General features: G+C 48.1%; 1 protein-coding gene, 1 long non-coding RNA gene and 1 pseudogene across 2 annotated transcripts in view; 1 reads left to right on the forward strand and 2 right to left on the reverse strand.

The window, feature by feature from the left end:
- Window positions 1-2,602: 2,602 nt before the first annotated feature.
- Window positions 2,603-5,181, reverse strand: LOC119280651. The gene is made up of 4 exons (XR_005138127.1): window positions 5,024-5,181; window positions 4,805-4,935; window positions 3,725-3,799; window positions 2,603-3,116 (listed from the first exon to the last, which is right to left on the reverse strand). It is a non-coding gene; the product is annotated as an uncharacterized LOC119280651 (long non-coding RNA).
- Window positions 5,182-9,273: 4,092 nt separating this feature from the next.
- On the reverse strand, window positions 9,274-11,868 carry LOC119279186 (annotated as a pseudogene).
- A 5,138-nt stretch (window positions 11,869-17,006) lies between these two features.
- The window catches only part of LOC119280652, a 2,021-nt gene continuing 1,504 nt past the window's right edge, over window positions 17,007-17,523 (forward strand). Inside the window, exon 1 of the mRNA XM_037561443.1 lies at window positions 17,007-17,450. The gene's annotated coding sequence lies outside the window, so the exon portion shown is untranslated. The remainder of the gene's footprint in view (window positions 17,451-17,523) is intronic.

A 17,523-nucleotide genomic window follows, 5' to 3' on the forward strand; every position in this document is an offset into this window, starting at 1 on the left:
TCACGGTGGCCACGTTCTCTGCATTCTGTGCAGACGAGGGCGTGGGACGTCAGCTCACAGCGCCGTACTCACCACAACAAAACGGCGTCGTAGAGCACCGTAACCAGACGATCATCGCCACCACACGGAGCATGATGAAAGCCATGGCAGTGCCGGCCAGGTTCTGGGGAGAGGCGGTGTCAACAGCTGTGTACCTCTTGAACCTCTCGCCCACGAAAAGCGTCGATGGCAGGACTCCATTTGAGGTATGGCATGGTTACAAACCTGATGTGAGTTACTTGCGCGTGTTTGGCTGTGTGGTGCACGTCAAGGTCACGAAGCCGCACCTGTCGAAGCTTGAAGACAGGAGCAAGCCGATGGTGTTTTTCGGCTATGAGCCCGGAACGGCAGCATACCGTGTCTACGACCTTGTCGGCAATCGCGTGCACGTCACACGTGACGTCGTCTTCGACGAGGGTGCTCGCTGGGACTGGGAGAACACTGCGGAGGTGCAGGAGGCTGCTCCGCTCCATGTCGAGTTCTTCTCCTACCCAGCCACAAGCACCCTGGTTACACAGGTGGCCACGACGAATGAAGGTGATGCCTCCGAACCAGCGACGCCTGCACCAGCGGCAACCGCTCTCGAGAGCGACGGCGCGTCGGGAAGCTGCCCTTCGCCACCGCCAAGTCCCAGCTCCACCACTGCAGCCACAACTACCACTCCACCACGCCCACTGCACCCCATGGTCACGCGAGCACGCGACGGCATTGTGCAGCCCAACAAGCTGTACGATGACTTTGTGTTGGCAGCAGAGGTGGATGCATTCGAGCTGGACGAGCAGTCTCTTGCTGCTGCGGAGGAACCAGCCAGCGTGGACGCAACGCTGTCTGAGGCGTGCTGGAGAAGGGCCATGGACGACGAGCTGGGGTCGATTCGCGGCAACGATACGTGGGAGCTCGCCACGCTCCCGCGTGGTCACTGCGCGATTGGCCTCAAATGGGTCTTCAAGGTCAAGAAGGACCCAGAGGGCAATGTGATCAAGCACAAGGCGCGCCTTGTCGCCAAGGGCTACGTCCAACGACAAGGGGTGGATTTCGACGAGGTCTTCACGCCGGTAGCAAGGATGGAGACCGTGCGGTTGCTGCTCGCAGTGGCCGCCCACTGTGAGTGGCAGGTGCACCACATGGACGTAAAGTCCGCGTTCCTCAATGGCGATCTCACGGAGGAGGTCTACGTGCACCAGCCACCAGGGTACGTCAGCGTCGGCAACGAGAACAAGGTGTTGCGGCTGCGGAAGGCGCTCTATGGACTCTGTCAGGCGCCGCGGGCATGGAATGCCAAACTGGACGAATCTCTCGTCTCGCTCAGATTCGAGTGGAGCCCGCTCGAGCACGCCGTGTACAAGAGGAGCAGCGGCAAGGGGACGCTCATCGTCGGCGTCTACGTCGACAACCTGATCATCACGGGCACGTACGAGGAGGAGATCACATCGTTCAAGGAACAGATGCATCATCTCTTTGACATGAGCGACCTCGGCCTGCTGAGCTAGCTACTACCTAGGGCTGGAGGTGAAGCAGGAGGCAGGTGAGATCACCATCTGCCAAAGCTCTTATGCTCTGAAGATCTTGGAGGCGGCCGGCATGTCTGGCTGCAACGCTTGTCACACACCGATGGAAGCGCGGCTGAAGCTGTGCAAGGGGAGCGCTGGTGACGCCGTCGACGCCACGCGTTTTCGGAGCATTGTCGGGAGCCTTCGGTATCTCTACAACACCAGGCCTGACATCACGCACGCCGTTGGCATGGTGAGCAGGTACATGGAGGCTCCTACGACGGCGCACTGGGCTGCGGTGAAACAAGTGCTGCGCTACATCAGCGGAACAACGGGATATGGATGCTGCTACATGAAGGGGAAGACACCGGATCCTGTTCTGACAGGGTTCAGTGATAGCGATCACGTAGGCGATCTTGACGACCGCAAAAGCACGACTGGATACGCCTTCTTCCTCAACTCAGGCATCATCACGTGGACGTCGCAGAAGCAGAAGGTTGTCGCCCTTTCGTCCTGTGAGGCGGAGTACATTGCGGCGGCGACAGCGGCGTGTCAAGGGGTGTGGCTGAGTCGTCTTCTTGGGGAGCTGATCGGCAAACCGCCGGCAACAGTGAAGCTGCGGATAGACAACATGTCCGCAATCGAGCTTTGCAAGAACCCAGTTCATCACGAGCGCAGCAAGCACATTGACACTCGTTACCACTACATTCGTGAGAAGGTCGCGGAGGGCAAGGTGGGCGTTGAGCATATCGGAACCAACGGCCAGCTCGCCGACGTTCTTACCAAGGCATTGGGCCGTGCAAGATTCACGGAGATGAGGCTCAAGCTTGGAGTCATGGAGATTTCACCAGGGCGTCAGGATTAGGAGGGGATTTGTTGCCTCTGTAATCCTGCGCCTAGTTTAGTCGTCAGTCAAGTTCAGTTAGAAGTAAAACGGCTAGTGCATGAGCCTGTTTGTGCACTGACCGATTCTTAGTTTGCTTAGCTAGGTTAGTTAGGCCGCTGTGCGCGCATCGTGGGATGGCACGAGCTCATGCGAGCATGGCGGCGTAAAGGGAGGTGGCGAGTGGACGTGGAATGGCACGGCCGTGAAGCTCGGATCACTCTCCCAGTCATTCTGTAATCGCAGTATAAATAACAGAGAAGGAAAAACAAGAAAAGTTGCAGTTTGTGCGCAACGCAAAACACCTAGTCTTCTCTCTGAATCCGATCGATCTTGCTGCCGCTGCCTGACATGCACATCTTGGCTTCCTTCACTAGCTACAACAAGCGGTTCTTTTTCCGTAACCAAGGACAATGTGGTGACTTCCAAAGCATGTCCGCAAGCAGCAGCCTCTTGTCTTCCTTCACTAGCTGCAGCAAACAGAGCCTGCACATCTTGCCTTCCTTCACTAGTTGCAACAAAAGCAGCCTGCACATCTTGGATTCCTTCACCAGCTATGACATGCATAGTCTTGCTATCAAACGACGCCGCCCGGTGCTGAGTAGCAATATGATCCTCCTGAACAGTCTCGTCGTCGCTGCTGCTCAAGTCAATAATATCATGATCACTCAGATCTATGAAAACTATTACAGTCATTTTGTGGCCTGAAATAGTAAAATTGCATGAGCAATGATTAATGAAGAATGGTGCAGGAATAAAAACAAGCTGAAGCTATATCCATCCATCAGACATTTCACCCCTAAGGGAAAAGAAACAAGTAGCAAGGATAATAAAAATAACCAAAGTCACCTACCCTTTTTAAGAATCGAGATATTTGAACATTTATGTAGCTATTATAACATGACTAGCTCTTTAACTTGGAGCACCGGCCATGAACTCTTTTGTAAGTACATGTGGTAAAAAAACAATGAATGTACTACCGAAGACAAATGCAGTAAGATTATTTTCATATAACCCGTCATAAATATTTTAATGTGCAAATCAAAGAACTCTGATTCCAGGGCTCTAGCGGTTGGTTTGGTTCCTACATATCCATTCAGTATATCTTGATTAAAAATGAAGCTATCATTTCCTTCTGTACATTGCTAAATGAATGGATTTCACAAGAGGTTGAGAAGCTCGAGTAGTAGTAAGAATTAGAGTTCTTCCTCAATTATGGAATTTTTCACATAGCTCAGGTCAATTAGCATCTCCATGTGTTGAGTTAAAAGTAACAGCGACATTCCTAAAAATCGAACAAAAATGACTTTACCGGATCCAAGTGTGACCAAACTGTCGCTTTCTTGATCATATCCACTAGAATGAGGCTATTTGTGAATCTTGAGACCTGAAATTCAACACATTCCACAAATTTAGTAGTAATCCGTAAGTTCAACACTACTATAAGCTGACTACTGGATTTTCAACTAACCCCTCTTTAAGAATGGAGATACTAATATCATATCAAAGAAACAACTAATATTTCCTTAATTAACTGCTGTTTTTGGCTTCGAGAGTCGAAGTTATCATATCAACGAAACAACTAATATTTCCTTAATTAGCTGCTGTTTTTGGCTTCGAGAGTCGAAGTTATCATATCAACGAAACAACTATATTTCCTTAATTAACTGCTATTTTTGGCTTCGACGGCCACTTCGACTTAAAGTACCGGCCATGAACTCTCTTCACTTAATACACGCGATAAAATGCTAAACGGTGGAATTACTGTTGATGACAAATGTATTAACATTACTTTCATGCATCCAGTCATAAACATCCCATATATTTTAGCGTGCAAATTTGAAGAACTCCGGTTGTATGCAAAAATCTAGGATTTTCTGAAAGGTTTGTTCACAGCAGTTCGTCAAGCGAAGTTGAGGACGTGCCTGGTTGGCGGAGAAAACTTTGATGATTGCAATTTAGGAGAGCAGCAGGTTCCTTCGTCGCTAAACCTTAATTTTTTGTGTGCCCTTGGCCAAGTACTTTAGCTGAAAGGTGTGCTTAGCATAAACAAATCATACTGCATTTAACTAGTAGTACCACCAATGTCAGGAGATCTCTGTTTTACTGTTAAGTAGTAAGTACTACTACTGTAAGTTGACTGTTTGGCCTAAAGGTGTCCTTTGGTTGAAAGGTGTGCTTAGCCTAAAAAAATCATTTTTCTTTTACATTTCACAGCAGCCACCGAGTGGCAGGAGATCTCCGTTTTACTGTTCAACGTACTCCTACTACTACTAGTGTAAGCTGACTGCGGTGGCTCTCGAATGCTTGGAAGAAACAGTTCGGAAATCCCGAAGAGGGCATCTGAAAAGAAGAGGTCGGGAAGAGAAAGACACAGACGGAGGCAGCAGACCTTGGTTCCTCTGCTTCCCCTTCTCAATCTCACCCCACCTTCAGTCTACTTCCTTCCTCGCCTCGCCCCCTCCGCTTGGCCCCCTTCCAAGCTCCAACAAAACGGCCGGAAACCAAAGCCCGATCGGTGCTCTGCAAGGAAACCAGCAGAGATCGTTGAGCAGCGAGCAAGAACCAGCGCAAAATCAGCTCCAAGAAAAGAAAGACGGGGGTTCCTCACCCGCAGGACGGATTGACCGGAGGCCTTCGCTCCGCGCCCACGGCAGCGCGGCCCACCGGAGGAGGAGCTGATCTGGTGGGGAATGCCCTCCGAGGGAGGGATCGGTTCAGTCAGTCAAGAGCGGCCATGAGGATTCAGGCGTACGGGCGGAGAGGACGGAGGAGCCACGGGTGGGAAGAAAACTAGAAATGGGAGGAGCTCGGCCTACAATGATCACGTGGGGGGTTTCTGCCCCGCGGGACCCATCGTGAACAGTGGGCAGGCACAACAAAAAGAACGTGTAGAACAGTCCAACTCCTTTCACACCTTAAAAAAGGCCCATAAGCCCCGAAAGGATTTGACCATGTCAAATCAAATGTCTTTTTGACAAATATTTGTTGACCACCGTAAATTTAGTTGATAAGCATGATAAATCGGCCAGAAAATTGGCGTGCTTGCTAACTAAACTTTTCATCCTCGCGTCAACTAAAATCGCCATAAAATGTTCTATCTGCCATAGTGAAATCCCGAACGTTCAGGATTTATCATTTTCGAAATAAAAACCTCCTTTCACTTTGTGATTGAAAAAAAACTCATTATTGCCTCCCCCCCCCCCCCTTCTTCCGCCACCTCCTGTGTCACTCCCGCAGGCGGCCCGGGAGAAAAAACCCTATCTCTCCCACCACTAAACGTTTACTATGCTTAAACTATCTACAACTAAGATAAAATGCAAGATATAACTAATGTACTTAGAAAGATAAAGTTAAAAGTCAGGTACTATTATATATTACTCCTCCCGTAAAGAAATATATGAGCGCTTAGATCACTGCTCTTATATTTCTTTACCGAGGGAGTAGTTTCTAAAAATAAAAAGAGAGAAAGTTTTATGGTTATGAAGGTAGTGGTGGAATTTTGCCTGGGCAAACGATGACATAACATACCCGGTGCACACACTTGTTAGAATTGTTATCCGGTACACAATATATAGGTCAAGTCTTCCAATCTCGACCATCCAACCCATAAGGCGTTGATCCAAGGGCCCTTGGACATGTTTAGGCCCCTCCAAAGCCTTTCTTTCCTATAGCATCAAACCACGTTCGAATCCATCAAGTTTGGAAGGATTTAGAGTCAATCTTGTCACTCTATTTGAAAGTGCTAGTTTTTGTAAATACTGGATTGGGCCCACACACTGCGTGCAAACTTTGAATTGGGTGATTCCAAGTGCTATAATTTTGCTATGATGTGGAGTATAAATTTCATGTATTGATTTTCTTCATTTGACTCGATCTTAAGGGGTCAAAGTGATGATCTTTAATAATTAAACTTGCATGGACAGATATGTAGTAACTCCAAATTTTACGGGACATTGAAGGTTTTTCATAGTTCATTGAATTTTTATGAAGCTCCTACACACAGAAGGGAAAACAAGTAATTGTGCTTGTCTTGCAATTATTAATAGGTTAGTCCAAACAAATATCAAAGTTTGCATAAAGAATAAGATAATGGCATGAAACATACAAAAAATATAGATACGTCGAAGACTTGTCAAGGGCGAGATGTGGCAAGATGCTCACGGAGACTGCTGCCAAAAGTCGTGCTCTGACTAAGGCCGGAGTCGTCGATGGCGGCGCCTACAGGCACCTCCCCTTGTTGCATTGATGTTGCAGCCTCCCCTTCTTTTCCGAACATGCTTTGGTGGAAACCCTAGATCCGGTCTCCCTTGAACTCAAATAATATGTTAGCATGCATCCACGCTGCTTGAGCACTTTTTGTACAAGATTATCAGGGGTTATGCTCAAGGCCAGAGCTTCAAGTAAGTAGCACTAATAACTGATTATGTTCAACCTTCATATAGCTCCAGCGGCCATGTACCAAATCACATACTCCGCAGAAATTTTACGTTACAGAAATTTCAACCTATTGCTGGTTTAGTTACATCTCAGCTTGCAGCCAGGATGAGAAGAACAAAAATGTAGTTTTCTTAACTGACAATTAAATAACACTGGTTGTGTGCCTTTTTTATGTACATCAAAATAACACCTTAGAAAATGTACATGTCAAAACAAGTTAAAAATCTCTTGGAGATATTTAACTGGAAGTTCAGCAGCAGCTTGTCGAACAAAAAGGGACATAAACTGATCTGCAATTCTTCAAGGCGAAAATGGACTCATCTGTTGGAATAATCCAAACATTATGGTAGTTAATTTGACAAGTACAAGTTATACGTGTGTGAGGTTCTGGTCTTCAATTAGGATTAGTACTAGGGTGATCAACGTTGCCGGTTGATTAGTTAGGAAAGTGTACGATGTCTTTGTGCTAGTAGTCTACGTGTGCTAATAGATTAGGAAAGCTGAGACCGGTTGGAATTGGAGTTAGCTTGGTCGTGTCCTAGTATGGTAATAGTACTAGTCCATATAGGTTAGGAAAAAGGAGTGATGATCGGTTGCTTGGAGTCGGCTGCTGCACCTATATATGTGCATCAGCCTGCGTCATTGTAACAGAGAAAAGAAGAAAAGAGAAATAAAGTGGAAAATAAGGGCACGACAAGGGCCCTTGGCTATCGGATTTTTGTGCGCGTGTGTTCGTGCAATTTGATGTGATCGATTCTGTGGGAGAATTTTCAACAATTGGTATCAGAGCAAGGTCGCGGTGAAGCTGTGCTTGCCCAGGGGTGGCGACCCGACTAGCGCCTCGGGGCGGGCGATACTGTCGTTGGGTGGTGCAACGACGAAGAAGAGCGGGCGATACGACCGCTGGATGGTGCAGCGAAGGGGAGACACGGGCAATTGTCGTTCGAGCGGCGACATGGAGGGTCAGGCGGTTGTCGTTCGGCGGAGCGACGACATGAAGGCAGCGAGGACGTCGTCGCAAGTGAGACGTCGGGTGATTGTCGTTCTTCGAAATGACGTGGAGGAGGTTGACGGGAGCGGTAGTGCCGAGGTGCGGTGCTAGAAGATCTCGTCAAGATCGTCGTTCCGGGGTGCGAGGAAGAGGCGACAAAGTTGCGAGCTGTCGTCAAGGTGTGCGCAGGAGTTCTTGTAAGGTGCGTCCAAGAGCTGAGGTGTGTGAATCTTCTGCTGCAGTTGAGATGCGTCACTGGCAGGAGAGTTGAGAGTGAGAACGGATCGAAAAAGAAAATTGTGCCTTGCGTTTCGGTTCGTGGTAGTGGAGTTCCGGCGTGTTCATATACAGTGGAGATGAGTTGCACGTATATGGCAAGTTGTGTTACCGTCGGACAAGAGGTGTCGTTTGATAAGATGTGGCATCGGCGACACTGAGAAGATGTGAAGATGTGACGGGTGAAGAGATGTGTCTCCCTGTGTGCAAGCAACCGACGTGAAGATGAAGATCAACGTGAAGATGGACGCGCACCGATTAAGTTAAGTTCCTGCATGAGGCTATGCGTTTAGTCTGCATGTAGCACGCTAAATTGTGGCAACGTGGCTGGTAGTCCGGATAATCGTTGGTTTCAATTTTTAAGTCGGCACAAAAGTATGATGGCGATGATGTGGTTGCCATCGTTGCAAGAAGAGAGAAGTTGTGGTCCGGTAAGTCGCGTCACCGGAGACAATCGACGGGACAAGATGAAGAGGTGATCGTCTGCGTGTCTCATTGAGTAAAAAGTGTGGGATGTTTAGATTAGGGGGTGAATGTTGGAATAATCCAAACATTATGGTAGTTAATTTGACAAGTACAAGTTATACGTGTGTGAGGTTCTAGTCTTCAATTAGGATTAGTACTAGGGTGATCAGCGTTGCCGGTTGATTAGTTAGGAAAGTGTATGATGTCTTTGTGCTAGTAGTCTACGTGTGCTAATAGATTGGGAAAGCTGAGACCGGTTGGAATTGGAGTTAGCTTGGTCGTGTCCTAGTATGGTAGTAGTACTAGTCCGTATAGGTTAGGAAAAAGGAGTGATGATCGGTTGCTTGGAGTCGGCTGTTGCACCTATATATATGCATCAGCCTGCGTCATTGTAACAGAGAAAAGAAGAAAAGAGAAATAAAGTGGAAAATAAGGGCACGACAAGGGCCCTTGGCTATCGGATTTTTGTGCACGTGTGTTCGTGCAATTTGATGTGATCGATCCTGTGGGAGAATTTTCAACATCATCCACTAAAACCTTTATTCATTCCCATGTTTCCGTGGGCAGCAAGTGTACAACTACATTTTTAACGTCAGCATCTCCTAATTGATCCATCTCAGCGAAACTAATAAGCTAGCTAGCTACGGCTAGGCTAGGCTACTTCTACTCCTCGATCGTCCGGGCTGCTGCTACTGCTCCAGCAGCTTGTTCATCGTGGGGGTCTTCATCTCCCACGCGTGCAGATTGGTGATCTTGATGTCCGACTCACCGTTGTTGAAGATGAAGAGGTGCGCATCGTCCCCGATGGCCTTCCTCGGGTAAACCCTCGTCAGGACACACGTCTTTCCGCCGGCCCCGAAGCTCTCCGCCACAGAATGGTCAATCTGAAATGAAGTTCGCGACATGGTTTAGACCACTCTTGCAACGGTTTAATCCACTCCAGAGCATACACTGATCATGTGGTTACATATATACGTACCAATGCTCTGAGGGCGATCTTCTTGGTCTTGGCTATGTCGACGTTGACAAAGCCGGCGAAGGTCGGCCTGTAGATCTGTGACTCGTATGATGACCTATTTGATAGCGACCATTAGGAATTACTGTTGGATCTGGATCACTGGATGCATGGATAATCCAACATTGCAAGTTTTATACCATGTAATGTGACTTTGGTGAGTTATATCTTATATGTTACCTTGTCGGGGTCATTACACATGAGGACGACGTAATTGGCGTCGTTGGTCTTGAACACCTTGAGGAAGACGGCCGTCCTCTCCTCGAGGTCATTGGAGGCCAGCAGCCAGAGCCCGAACGGCCCAACGCCACCCTTGACTTGCGAGTTGAACTTCTTGCATAGCCCTTGTGCGTCGGTCCGCCACGCCTGGTCGAACTTCTCTGCCTTGTCCAGGTTCCTGATGGTGAACGCCGCATCCACGTCCAACTGCACCGATTTGAAGCCGGTGACCTCGAAGTACTTGCCGCCCTTGACGGCCTTGTTGGTGACATTGACATGCTTTGAGCGTAGTGACTTGACCTCCTCCACTGGCCATTGGATCAGCTGTCTCCCGCTTCGCGACAGGAAGATCTTCCTTGGTATCGCCTGAGAAAATCAGCAACAACAATACGTCTCGATCTCAGGCTCTCAGCACGTACGGTGGAAAACATACTAGCAGAAGTAATTTTGTTCATGTGCAAGCGTAGCTAGTGACCTGGATGCTGGCCCAGCCCTTGTGGCGGTCGTCGGTAATGGTGTCAGACTCATTGGCCCAGCCCCAGAGCACTCGGCGTTTCTTGGCCGGATCAAAGAAGGACTTGAAGGCGTAGAAGTCACCATAGTCGTAGTGGAGGCCGTAGTCATTGTCCGGGAAGGCGGGGTCAGGGGTATACCTATCCTTGTCGTAGTCGTAGGTGCCGACGGTGTTTTAATCGTACCGTGTCAGTTCTAGACTCACCTTCAGCACGTACTTGACCTCCTCGTCCACAGCATGGTCGTGCAACTCCACGGTGTACATGTCTCTCTGATGGTGACGGCTGCCTCCGGCCACAGCCACGGGGTAGAAGTCGGGGCATTCCCACATTCCAGTGAGCCCGGTGTGCAACGAGTGGTGCACCTTGACCCACTTCTGGAATTCTCGGCTCCGGTACAACACCGCAATCCCACTCATGTTTTCCTTGCTGCCCACCACCAACCTCAAGTGTCTGCACATATATAAGGTACAACGTATATTCTTTATGTATAAGCATAGCACAATATATAGTTTGGGGGTAGGAGGGTTGGGGGGGCACCGCCCCCCTCCCCCCAAGCTCTGAGCTAACTTGTGAAGAAAATTTGTTCGGAGGACCAAGATGGGAAGGGAATTTCTTAGTGCCGTGAACGGTAATCTTGCACGTACCTATCTCGATGAAAAGAAAATGTATGTGTGCATACCTGTCGCGCCCGTACCAAACTGTCGTTGGGTCCCGAAAAGCACTGGCGTTGATACCATGGTCGGGGGTGATGATGGGGTTGTACTCGGGCTTGACCCACTCGCGGAGGAAGGGGTCGGAGAGATTGGCCAGGTATGCGACGTTCTTCCTGGTTCTTATCGGGGTCGATGCCGGTGTACATGATGGCGGGGACGCCGTTGGGCAACATGGTGGTGGAGCCCGACCAGCAGCCGTTGACGTCGAAGGGCTTGGTCGGGTAGATCGCAGGCTGGAGGGCCACCCAGCGGATGAGGTCGGTGTAGACGGAGTGCGCCCAGATGATGTTCCCCCACATGGCGCCCTTGGGGTTGTACTGGTAGAAGAGGTGGTACAGCCCCTTGTAGTACATTGGCCCTGCATCCATCCGCACGTACGTTTACATATTAGGTGCACAGTGCCATGCAAACATTTTGAACGAATTTTCTTCACGTAGTGTAGGTTTAGATACATGCTGGGTCGCACAGCACAGTGCCATGCAAATATCCACACTAGTTAGTTACTAGTTAATTGCTACACGTAGTCACGTACCATTGGGATCTGATTGGTTGTTGCGTCGTCATGGGAAGTAGGTCAATGCCATGCAAATAAAGGCGACGAGGAATGAGCAATGGGCCGTTGAAGAAGGAGATGATCCACAAACATGGAGAGGTAGATAGATGGAAAGAAAATACGCGCGTACCATTGATCCAGTGCTTGGGGGGCTGGAAGTGGTAGCCGGTGCGCAGCTCCGTGGCGACCTCCTTGGCCTCCAGCGACTGGAGCTCCGGGTAGACGACGTGCGACGCCTGCACCGCCGTCGCCGCCGCCGCCGTCCCCATTCCGTCCCCTCTTCTCTGAGCACCCACCACCCGTACGTATACCAGAGTAGCCTGAAGGAGACGTAGGAGATGAGTGAGTGAGCAATGCGGTGTGTGGTCCGTACGCTTGTATGCAGGAGTATTTATAGATGAGTTTGGATAGCAGTACACATGGGATGAGTTAAATTTCGTGTTTTAACCTATTCAAGATTTGACCCTAGTCTGATTTTTTTTTTGAGATCTGACCCTTTTGCTACCGCCAGAGTCCATGACGGTAGGGTCTAACAGCCTACCACCAGGGACTTTGGCGGTAAGAAACATCGCTACCGCCAAACGGACTGACGGTAGCCTGCATAACCCTACCGCCAAGGTGCTTGGCGGTAGGCACGAGCACGCACTGTGTTCAATACTTAGAGGTTTTTGGCGGTAGGGCATGTAACCCTACGCCAAGGTCCTTGGCAGTAGGCTGTTATACCCTACCATCATGGTCCCTGACGGTAGCAAAAGGGTCAGATTTCAAAAATATTTCAGACTAGGGTTAGATTTCGGATAGGTTTGGAAAAAGTGTCAAAACACGAAATTTAGCCGCACTGAAATCCTACGATGGATTCCACGCACGCATGCATGGAACGGAGCTAGTACTACAGGGTCAGGGTGGACCGCCCGCGCGCATGAATAATAGGCCACGGACGGGCTCTCCTTTCCTAGACTGGATGAACTAGCCAGCCAGGGTACGATTTGACCGTACGTGTCACCACGCCCCGCATGCATGCATGTACGTATATCCGCTGGTCCACGGCGAACGTCTGCGCGGCGTGCTGCTGGCTGCTTTGGATACGGCGACCGCGTAGCCGCCGTAGGTGGATAGGTGCACGATGTTTCATGGGTTAACTTAACTCCGCACGTGCCCCTCCGGCCACTTCATAAATTTCCTACGTGTAGTAGTATTTCCTCCGTTTTTATTTACTTTGCATATTAAAGTTGACTGAAGTTAAATTTTATAAAGTTTGACCAAGTTTATAGAAGACAATATAAAAATTTATCATGATAAATCTATATGATGTGAAAGTACGTTCAATAATAAATCTAATGTTGTTGATTTGTTATTGTATATCTTAATATTTTTGTCTATAAACTTGGTCAAAGTTTGTAAAGCTTGACTTTGACCAAAGCTAATATGTGAACTAAATAAAAATGGAGGGAGTGCTAACTTAGAACCGGCTTGATTTGTAAAACGCCATCAAACTATCCTAGGCACGTGCTCGATCTGTGTTGTTGAAGACGAGTGTGCTTCATTGATTCAGTTTTGAGGAAAAAAACAAAGAACTCGAATTAATACAAGTGCTAGCATCAATTAATAATGTCGGAATTGGAGGGCCTTCTTTGATTTACATGAATTTTATCAGCATTCTATGACAGAGCGTCCATAAAACTCAAAGTCAACTGAAGAATACTTTAGTCAGCCAACTCTTGATGGCTTCAATTTTGGCCTCGTCCAATTCAGGTCTCTGCAGAGTCAAAACATGGCCGAGGAGTGTTGATACTCGAGCGACGCAAAATGTGCACATTTCAGGGTTACCAAACAAATGTAAATGCTCATGATGTTCAGGAAGTGGCTCGCTATAAATCAATGTATCATCAAATTAAGTAGACCACAAACTTCTTTCCAATTAAAGTGACTGTTATGTACTGCAGCTGTTTAAGCAATGTCAAATTGTTATGTACAGAAAGTGAAATTGGTATGCAATGAGATGTTTAAGCAGAAATGTTTTTCTCTCTGTTGCATTCCACAAAACTATAGTAGCAGAAGAGAGGACACTTCTCTCTATACATATAGTAGCTAGCATCGACCAAGGACGGAGATAAAAGAGGACACTTCTCTCTATTAGCTAGCTAACACAATATGAAACCCCTAAATTAACCCTCCAAAACCCCTAAACCCCGCCTTTCAAAAAAAACTCCAACTCCTGCCAGCTGCTGACGCGTGGAGGCCTTTTGGTCCCGGGTGGTATTACCAACCAGGACTAAAGGTCCTCTTGCCTAGGCGCGCCGCAGCGGCCACGTGGAGCCCCTTCTGTCCCGGTTCGTAAGTGAACCGGGACTAAAGGGTTCGGGCTTTAGTCCCGACCCTTTAGTCCCGGTTTCAGAACCGGGACTAAAGGGCCTCTGGAACCAGGACAAATGGGCCGTTTTCTGCTAGTGGATAAGTCCTAGGTTTGTACCCAAGCTTGATTGTCATAACAGGCCTGTGGAAAAGCTGCCAGCGAAGGCTCTGACCTCTGAAGGTGCCGATGCAGTGCTGGTGAGAGGGGAGGTGAAACATGCTAGGAAGGATTACCATACTGGCACTCCTAGGACAAGTCCTAGGTTTCAACTGAAGCGTGAACATTGCAAGGGGCCCGGGCCCATGGAAGAACCGGCAGCCGATCACAGGAGGTTCCGCACACTAGAAGAATTAATTTCCTCTCCTGACACTGAAAAATCTGCGAAGACCCCCTCTACCAACTCTCTGAACTGAGGTAGCTGACTGAATACTGAATATGATCCCCATGAAACTTTCAAACTGTTGTTGCTCTAGATTGTCTCATGCATGTTTACGGAACCACCATCATCGCATTTGTGGTTTGGTCGGAGCTCACGATTGTATCTCAGAATTATATTCTCATTGCACCAAATCCATCTACAGTGTAACCTGCGTCTGACTGTTTACCGCAATACTTTCGATGTTCATGTGCATTTCTGCGATGTAATGTCTGACAAGCTGCTGCTTCCAGTTAAATATCTCAGAAAGACTTTGAACCTGTCTTGTTTGTCATTCACATCTTGATGTACTTGTAAAAGGTACACGTCTGCTGTTATTTTGGGACTTGAGAAAACTACCAGCAATAGATTGAAATTTGTGAAAGCAACTACACTGTTAAATTTGTGGAATTTTTTTTTGTATTTTGGTACACGAAGCCTGAAGCTATATTCCAGTTCTGTTCACAGATGAACTTACAATTGTGAAGGCTGAATAACATCAGTAGTGCAAGCTGAGATGTAGGTTGAAATTTGTGAGCAACTACATTGTGATGTTTGTTAAAACTGTGTTTTGTATGCGGAGCTTGGAACTATATATTGTAGTTGTGGCTCACAGAGGAATTCACAACAGCGAAGGTGGAACAACGCCGTCAGTTAGTGCTAATTGTTTGAAGTTTTTTCTTTTTGGCGAGGGTACGTACTTGAATTTCTTCCCCCGAGAATATCCTCTCCTAATTATGTTGTGCAAGCATATTCATATTCTGGATACATATTGTCTGAAATCGTCTCATATTTTCCAAATATAGTTCAGATCACTAAAACATATAACTGATGATATTCAGGACAGGAGTGTTCTTGATAAGGCCCAGAAATGAAGATATATCATACCAGGATTTGTTTGAACCATAAACACGGACTTTTGGAGCTGCCATTTTTGTCTTGAAAGTTCAGGTTGCTCAGAAAAAAAAAACCATGCATATACAAGATTTGATGCTAACTACGAAGAGAAAATTGCAGACATGCCATATGCATGTAACAAAAACGGGAAGAGATCAGGCAATAGTTGGTGAGTGCGAGGAACTTCTTCTTCTTCTTCCTAAACTTGTACTCTCTCCGTCCGGAAATACTTGTCATCAAAATGAATAAAAGGGAACGTATTTGCATATATTTTAGTACTAGATACATTACTTTTTGTCCATTTTGATGACAAGTATTTTCGGACGGAGGAAGTAAAAGGCTAGAGTAGACAATATTTTATAAGTTCAAGTTATAAGTTCAATTCTTTTCTTCTTGTCGAGATGCACATTTCGATCTCCCGAACACATGAAAGAAGAGAAAAACACCAGATAGATGTATGGAAGTAGTACTTGAAAGAGTGGGCATCCATACTTTTGCACGGAAACGGCAATGCAAGCCATGGCGTGAGTGGCTAGTGCAAAGCATTTTACCTTTCTTTTTGAAGCTTGACCCTGCAATGAGTGCAGTGCTAGCTGTGAGCTGATGGTGCCTGTCTCGTTCCCATGACGGTATCACTGTTTCTGTGAAAATCGGTCCGGCGAGGCGATGTCATGCCATGGATGCTACGTGTTGGTGCCGTTCCTTCGTGGAGAAAAACACCATGGATTTTTTCACAGCCCTAACTAGGCTGCCGCCACGTGGAAAATGATCTGCTGCTGCTTCCCCCTCCCGGCTGTCGAAGTGTGGCGCCGTCTTCATTTCGGAGGAGCAGCACCGCGTGGCGGTCTTCGTCCGGGGATGGTGCCCGATGACAGAGATGGGTGGTCGGCGGTGGTGTGTCGTAGCTGCCGCACGTGGGCAATTCATATGGCCAATGGGGTGTCATAGGTTATTTTTGGGATTTTATCACCTCTCTTGATTGTGCATACATCCGCCCTACTAAAATATATATGAGCGCCAATTTGTTGACAAAGGATTTCGCGAGCCATATGAATCTTCTTGCCGAGCACAAAATTGGGAGGGACAACCAAAAATTGCCTCTTTGCGCATTTAAGGGCCCTTCTGGATTGTGTGTGCACCCTTCCTACCATAACATCGGAGAATTCACAGATGTCGTGGCGACTTGAAGCACACAAGACGTTCACAAAATCAGGAGGGGTAATCGAAAAACCAAACATTTTCACTCTCTGCTAGCTGGCATACTCTTCTGCTATCCTTAGAGATTCATGAGATGTAGTCATTAAACGCCCAAAGCTCTTGTCTGATGTATTATTATCTAAATTATCGAGGAAACCTCACACGACAGATAGGGCATGCGGTAGGACGACGCTGCACCGCAGCTGGGGGTTTACTGGCTTACCAGGTGCCTGTTTGGGCCGGCTAGAGGCAGCCCAACTGGGGAGATGTCCGTACACAGGCTGAAATAGAGTGGAAGGACAACTATTTTTTTTTCTTTTAAATACTCCCTCCGTCCCATAATATAGGAGCATTTTTGACGCGTTATGGGACCGAGGGAAGATTAAATCCAATGAAGTTTGGGGGAAATGAGAATCTGAAAAAAAAATGAAGTTTGGGGGAAATGAAAATGAGAAGGCAGAGCTTTTCGCGGGCAAGGCTTCAAAAATCAAAATTTAAAAGGAGGAGCGGAAGATGTCTCTGTCCGTCTGTCTCTCCTTCACGTGGCCACTCCCCCACCCCACCACCACCACCGCCCATGGCTTGCCGATTTGATGCAAAACTGCTCTGCTCTGCGCACCCATTCGCTCTCCTCCCGTGCTCTGCTCCGCTCATCCAGAGTCACAGCAACTTCTTCCTCCTGGCCGCATTCCCCTTCCCCATTCTCCCAGTCCTCGCGCCCGCATTCCCCTTCCCCTCCTCTGCGCCGCGCCGGCAACAAGATGGTTCGCACTCGCGGCGGCAAGGACAACTGGGTGTTGCCGCCGGACGCCGGCGTCCCTCTCGGTGACGACGGTGTCCAGCTCAAGGAGGAAGAAGGGGAGACCGCAGCGACGGTGATGGCGGCCGCCGCCGCCGCCGCCCCGAGAGTGGAGATCGCCGTCGATTTCGACAAGTCCCTGCTGGACTGCCCCCTCTGCTCCTTGCCACTCAAGCCTCCCGTCTTCCAGGTACGTACTGTAAAATGGACCATCTTTGCTTTGCTTCCTTGCTCGATGCCGGCCACTTCTTCCGTCTCTCTCT

Source organism: Triticum dicoccoides, chromosome 3B, assembly GCF_002162155.2.
Source record: "Triticum dicoccoides isolate Atlit2015 ecotype Zavitan chromosome 3B, WEW_v2.0, whole genome shotgun sequence".
NCBI lineage: Eukaryota > Viridiplantae > Streptophyta > Magnoliopsida > Poales > Poaceae > Triticum > Triticum dicoccoides.